Source organism: Vespula vulgaris, chromosome 14, assembly GCF_905475345.1.
Source record: "Vespula vulgaris chromosome 14, iyVesVulg1.1, whole genome shotgun sequence".
Lineage (NCBI taxonomy): Eukaryota > Metazoa > Arthropoda > Insecta > Hymenoptera > Vespidae > Vespula > Vespula vulgaris.
In genome coordinates this window covers 3587501-3595000 of record NC_066599.1, presented here as the reverse complement: position 1 = coordinate 3595000, position 7500 = coordinate 3587501, and the positions used below count along the sequence as shown (strand labels likewise).

Genomic DNA, 7500 nt, shown 5'->3' with positions numbered 1-7500 from the left:
ATTGTCAATTCGATGAAAGAGCTCTTGCGTTTTCCACATATTCACGGTATTAGTATACTGAATTATGTACGCAGTTGGTTCTCTCTCTAGTTCTCGTAACCAAAATCGTGAAGGGATGCCGTCCCCTTCTTTCGTAGAATATTTAAACGTGAAACGGAATGCTCGCTCGCGTCAGTTTCGAGCTACGTTGCACTTAACTCGGGCGGTTCCTCTCGAAAACGTTTCGTGTATGCACAACACGAGCTTTTCACGAAAATACGATTATCTTTGTCATCGTACTTTCGTCTCCATTTGCGTGGTTTTCCTTTTTTTTTATCTCTTTTATGTTTTTTTTTCTTTTTTTTTTTTCGTACGACTGTAAAAAATGTTCTTTCGCTCTTGAAATATTTTATACATGAGCGTAGAAAGTGTTGCATATAGTTAGGGGTAGTTCGTACTTTAAAATTCTAATCATTGGATTTACGATCATCGAAGATCATAATCGTAGAAATCTGTAAATCGACTCGATAAGATATACGAGATTTTTATACGCGCGTAGAACGTGTTGCCTATCTTCAGGGGGATATGATCTCATAATTTAAAATTCTAATCGTTGAGCTCGATCATCGAAGATCATAATCGTAGAAATCCGTAAATTGACTCGATAAGATCTACGAGATTTTTTTATACCTATGTAAAACGAATCGGTTATCGTTAGGTATAGGATCATATTTAAAATTTTAATCGTTGAATTCGGCCACAAAATTTTGATTATATACTTCGATCATCGTAGATCATGATCGCAGATACATGTGAATCGAGATGGATCTACGAAAAACTTTAATTAATAAAATAAAATTTTCATATCACTCTTTCTCTCTCTTTTTTTTTTCATTTTATATATGTAATATATTTATTTTCTATCATATATCTATTAATCGTTAATATACTCCTCTATTATATAATTCTTTGTAATGGAGACAGTACGTAAAAAAGAGAGAGAAAGAGAATAAAAAAAAGAAAGAAAAGAAAAAAGAGTCCTTCATTCAGTATCGCCAGTATCATTGTCGTCGTAGATCCAGTCGGAAGTTGAAAATGTAATATGTATTACGGTGTTCTGGCGAGGTCGTAACGACAGGAGAAAACGAGCCACTGGGAGGGTGGAAACGTCGACGAGAGAGAAACGAAGATGAGAAACTATAGAGCAAGAGAGAGAGAGAGAGAGAGAGAGAGAGAGAGAGAGAGAGAGAGAGGAAGAGGAGACACGAGGGAAAAGAATAAATTGCGAGATAAAATACAAGTTTTCTCTCTTTCTCTCTTTCTCGTCGAGAAAAAGAGAAAGAGAAAGAGGTAAAGTGGCATCTCGATTTGCAACGTGGACAAAAACTATTTTTATATACATTGATTCGCTTTCTAGCGATGCTCGATCGAACCATAGAACTCGTTGCATCTACCATTTGAAAAATTGTCGTGGTCTTTGCGTTAGCTTTTCTGAAATAGTAGTCGAACTCTGCTTTCGTTGGCCATATATATATTGTAAAATATATATATTTTATTTATTTTTTCTTTCTTTCTTCGTCTTCGTCTTCTTCTTCTTCTTCTTCTCCTGTTTTTCTTTTCCTCTTTTTCTAGATCCCCGTCTTCTCTACGTTGCGATTTTTCCTTTTTTTCCGAACTTTTTATATATCCTTTCCTTTTTCGTCAGGACGTATGCAGAGTTGCACCCGGATTTTGCGGTTTCAAGGAGAAAGGAACATGTAACACGCTCGGGAAAAAGTTTACGGGTCAATCGCACCGGTAACATTTTACTTTTTTTTCTTTTTCATTTTTTTTCTTTCCTTCCTTCCTTCCTTTCTTTTTTCTCCTTCTCTTTTCTTCTTCTTTTTCTTCTTCTTCTTCTTCTTCTTCATCTTTCCTTTTTATTTTAATAGAGTCGGAGAAAAATTTTCATTCGTTTATTAATTTACATCACCCTTTGACCAGTTTCTCTCTTCAATATTTTATTTTTTACCATTTATCCTTTGACGGTGAAAGAAGAAGAGGATGGATATATATAGGAGAAAATAAAACAACGAGAATATTAATCGAAATATGAGATCTAGAAGGAGAGACGGAGAGACAAAAACTCTCGCCATCTTTGATTTCTTTTAACCGAAACAAAACAAACCGAGAAACGAAGGAAGGAAAAAAGGGAGGAGAATAAAGAAAAGAAAACGGGAAGGAAGACAGAAAGAAAATGGAAAAAGAAATAAATAAAAAGGGTAAAGAGAGAATGCTCGTAACGTATGCTCGAGAGATGCATCTCATCAAGAAAATTCGCAGTCTCAAGATCCGTTCTCTCGGGTAGAAGAAAGTTTTTCTTTTATCCGACAACGTAGAGAAGAGAACGAATGCGAGTGAGCGAATCTCAGAGAGAGAGATAGATAGATAGATAGATAGATAGATAGATAAAGAGAGAGAGAGAGATGGAGGAGAAAGATAGATAAAAAAGAGAGGTAAGTGGGGTGGAAGGTGGGAGGGTGATAGCAGAGGTTGAGAGTATACCAACAGGGTAAAGACGATTTCTTCGAGGTCTTCTCGTTTGTTTCTTCTCCAAATGAAACGAGAGGATGAGAATTTTCTCTTCTTCTTCTTCTTCTTCTTCTTCTTCTTCTTCTTCTTTACTTCCTTGTTTTCGTTCCTTTCTAAAAATTTTATTTCTTTTCTCCTTTCTTTCCTTTCTTTTTTACTCGTACGATCCTCTCGATCTCGAGTAGAAGCTTAGGATGAAAGAGAAAGAGACAGACAGATAGAGACACAGAGAGACAGAGAGACAGAGAGAGAGAGAAAGAGAGACAGTAAGAGAGGAAAAGTGAAGGCGAATGGTATGCGAAAGAAAGAAAGCAGATAAGGAGGGTTCCCTCGGTACGCAGATTAGGGAGAACGAGATGTACCCTAGGAAAGCACTTTTATCGTTGGACCAACCCCGTACAAAACGACTTTCTTCGTCTTCGTTCTATGTAACGAGGTACAAATGGTTCTCTGTCGCGAATCTCCTTTTCTTTCTTTAGTTTCCTCTCTTTCTATCTTCCTTTTTCTTTTTCTCTGTCTCTTTCTTTCTCTCGTTTTCTATCTTTTTCTCTCTTTTCGCTTCTCTTTCTCTATCTTGGCATACTTCGGTCAAGTAAAATAGTAAACGGTTGCTTTTCTTATAAACCTTAGTAAAGAATCAAAGAGGTGAACTTACAAAGGAGTTTTTTTTATTTTTCTATCTTTCTATTTCTCTTTCTTTTTCTTTTTTTTTTGTTTGTACGTGTGTCTGTATGAGCGTTCTTACGGAATGAAATTAGGTTGAAATATTCTCGAACGGAAAATATCTTGATTTTTGGAAGAATGAATCTTTTTATTTTTTGCTTTCTTTTATTATTATCATTGTTGTTGTTGTTGTTATTATTATTGTTATTATTATTGTTGTTGTTATTGGTGTTGTTATTATTACTATTCGTATAGCATAAAACGTTGAATATATTCGAGCTCTCCGGTACTTCGTTTGTTTGAGAAAAATAATAAGAAATAAAACAAAGTAGAATAAGTTATGTTAAAGGTAGAAAAATATTATTTCGAAATATAACAAGAGGAATAATAATTAATTATTTAATAAGAGTAACTTTTATATGTGAATTATATTATAATCGTATTAATTTCTAATGTAAATATTCATTCATTTCTTTTGTTTCAATTATATATACATATATTTTCATACATACATATACATATATATATATATATATGTATGTATGATTTTGATAAAATAATAATTTAAATTTATTCACAATGGCAGGACCTTCCTCAACTCATAATTTTTTTTATGTTTCTCTCTTCCTCCCTCTCTCTCTATATCTCTCACTCTTTTCTTTTTGATTTTTACCTCTCGTAACTCGAGAAACGTTTTTCGATAATAGTATTATCCGTGGGACAATGTAAAGAGAATAGTGAGATAAGCTACTTTGTAATTTCACAAATACTGGACTCGTATTCCTCTCTCTCTGTCTCTCTGTCTCTCTCTCTCTCTCTCTCTCTTAAAAGAGAGAGAGAATACCCGATAAAACGATGTCTCTTTCCCCCTTTGTCGCGATTTCCAAGAAATATCCTTTTGCTTTCGCTCGACGAATTCCTTTTATTTATTTTTTTTTTCGTTTTACCCTCCGTTTCCTTATCCTCCTTTTTTCTTCTTTTATTTTCTCTCTCTCTCTCCCTCTCTCTCTCTCTCTCTCTCTCTCTTTCTCTCTTTCTTCCTTTTTCGTTTTTTTTGTTCCCCTCCCTTCACATCGACCCGATTTATCTTCTTATTAAGATAAACGAACTCGTGGGAGTGGGGTCGTGGGTGGTGGTTCGGGACGAGGGGTCGAGGGGAGTAGATGAAGGAAGAATAACGGATTTGTTTGCGAGCAAACAATTTATTATCTTCACGAGATCGTTACACGAACATTTTTTCCCCTCTCGCTCTTTTTTTTTTGTTTTTTCTTCTTTTTATTTTCCCTTTCTTTCTTTCTTTTTTCTTTTCTTTTTTTTTCTTTTGTCTCTTTCTCTCTCTCTTTATACACAACGTATATAAAGTTTCATACACGCACCGATGATACAACATCACCCTCGTTTTCAGTCAATTCGTAAAATCGACTCGATGAAAGTGGAAGAAATTTGTTATGTAAGGGCTATGAGCTGTAAATATATATGTATATGTATATATACATATATATACTATATAAACCTATACCTTTTAGTCACATCGCAAAGGTATTCATTGGGCTTTAGGCTTGATAGTAGCTACCTCACCTGTTACACTTTGGTATTTCTATAAAGTTACGATAGACGAGTGAACGAAAAGGGAAAATAACATACACGAAGTGGTATATATCATATACAGTTTTGTAGGATTCTTTTCTTTTTCTTTTTTCCATCTTTTTTTTTCTCTTTTTGGTTTTTTTTTATCTTTTTCCTTTGTCTCTGTTTCCTTTGCGAAGTTTTCTATCATATACGGTTCGTGGTTTTTCTTTTTCCCTTCTTTTTTTTTCCTTTTTTTTTCTTTTTTTTTTTGAATGATTTTTATATGAAATTTCAAGCTCAGAGAAGAACGAGTTGAACGCGTTTCGATTTGAAGAAATATTTTTAAAAAGAGGCAAGAACGATAGGAATTTATATCCTTTTTTAAACTCGTTGGAGTTTATTACACTTCCGTTCACACAAGAGATCTTTTACCGTGTGCCGTCCATAGCGTCCATCTTTTCGTTTTTTTTCTCTCTTATTTTTTCTTCTTCTATCTATCTATCTATCTATCTATCTATCTACCTATCTATCTATCTATCTCTTTTTCTCTCTTTCTCTATCGAGAGAAGTGAGCTGGAAAAGGCGATCGATCGATCGTCCTACTCTCTCACTCTCTCTCTCTCTCTCTCTCTCTGTCTTTCTCGTATTTCTTTTATATTTCTTTCTTTTTTTTTTCTTCTTTAGTTTTATCCTCTTTACGCTCTCAAACGACAGCGTGCATTTTTCAGAAGAAAAGTATGAGAAATGGGTGGAATAAAAGAAAGGTACGTTTCGTGTATTGACGTCACTTTGAGATAATAAATTAACCGTTTGGAAAGAGAACATTTAGATCGTTCGACGAAATGAAAAGAAAAATATACAAAATTATAATACAAAATTCGTTTTCATTTACGTTGATTACTTCCTTCGTTATTTTGTATATTGAACAAACGTTTTAAATTGCGTTCTATAATAATAATAATTATTATTATTCTTATCATTATTATTTTTATAAGAATTCATGTATGGTTTTTTTCCTTTTTTATTTCTTCAAAACCAATTCTCATTATAGTATATACTTTCCTCAAAATTCGCTTATATCTCTAGACGTTTATCACATTCGCTCGAAAGTTAATGAAAGAAAGAAAGAAAGGTGGATTTAAAAAAGAGGAGAAAGATTTTTCTATTTGCTTCATATTCCTTTGGTTATTTTATTCGACAAACGAACGATTTAATATCACAATTCTTTTATATATAATAATTTATATAAAATCTTTTCCATGAAAATTCATGTATATATATATATATATATATTACTTTAAAAATATTAATTTTATAATTATGTTATCTCTCCTGTCTCTTTGAAATTCGTTTATTCGGTAGGTAAAAAATACTCATGAAAATTTATATATTATTTTCAAAAATAATAATTTAAATTATATTCCCTTTCTCTCTCTCTCTCTTTCTCTCTTTCTCTTTTTTTCTTTCTCTCTCAAATCTCTTTATCCCATAGATACAAAAATCGTTGAAGCAAGAATAATAATCTTTCGCACTTAAAGGAGGATACAAAGAAATAAAAAAAAAAATAAGAAATAAATAAATAAATAAATAAAGAAAGAAAGAAAGAATGAATGAATGAAAGAAAGAACGAAAGAAGATTTGAATAGCAACGATTTCGTAATAAGATCGGACGATCGGTCAAAGGACACTTTCATTCTTTGATTTCACCCAGGAAAATCAAAGACGAGACGGACGAGATCGAGGACGACGTCATAGACGTTCTTGGCTTCAGAGACGATTTGTTAAATCGTCCAAAAGCCGGACTAGAAGCAGTGGTAGGTGCTGCTGATTCTGAGAGACGGAGTTTATCGCGATCGAGCGTACCATCCTTCACCTTCAGGTACCTTCGTTGTCTCTCTCTCTCTCTCTTTCTCTCTCTCTCTCTCTCTCTCTCTCTCTCTTTCCTCTCTCTTTCCCTATTGCTCGAGAGCAGTTCTCTCTTCTCCCAGGACGCGGTGCACCGGAGCGATAGCCGGTCTCAGAGCTCGTTTCGCGTGGAATCGCGTTCGAGACGATTCATTGGCAGGAGTATCGGTCGACAGATCGATTACTCTACTCGCCCGTCTTCCATCTATATATATATATATATATATATATATATATATATATATATATATATATATATATATAGTCTTTCACGTACTATATATATGTATGTATGTATGTACAAATATATATATATATATATATATATATATATATATATATATATATACGCACTGAAACGTTCGAATATATCGGAAGCTGGATCGAGAATGGATCGCCTGGTCGTGGCTATTACCTCGCCAGTTTACGACGCTTTTCTACGAAACGAGAGGAAGTTGAGTTTTATGGGAGCTTACGCTCGAAAGAATCGCGAAATAGCCGAGATTACTCGCTTTTAATTATTTCGCGATGGTCTCATCGGCTACTATATATGTATATATATATATATATATATGTGTGTGTACATACGTATGTATGTATGTATGTATGTATGTATATATGTGTACTATTACTTTATGTCAGAAAGAAAAAGGGTAAAGTATTTAAAGTATTTAGTATGTATAATAGTTAATGTTAATTGAAACATTTGGAAAAATTCTCTTATAGTACTCGTTATTTTGATAATTATAAAACGAATAATTAAAGAATGATGTGCTAGGATATTTAAAAAGTACACAGACGTACACACACACA

The 7500-nt window shown here is 33.4% G+C and overlaps 1 long non-coding RNA gene across 1 annotated transcript in view; it reads left to right on the top strand.

Moving 5' to 3' along the window:
• Positions 1–7500, top strand: part of LOC127069141 (uncharacterized) — a 41383-nt gene that overhangs the window by 33267 nt on the left and 616 nt on the right. The gene's annotated exons all lie outside the window — the stretch shown is intronic.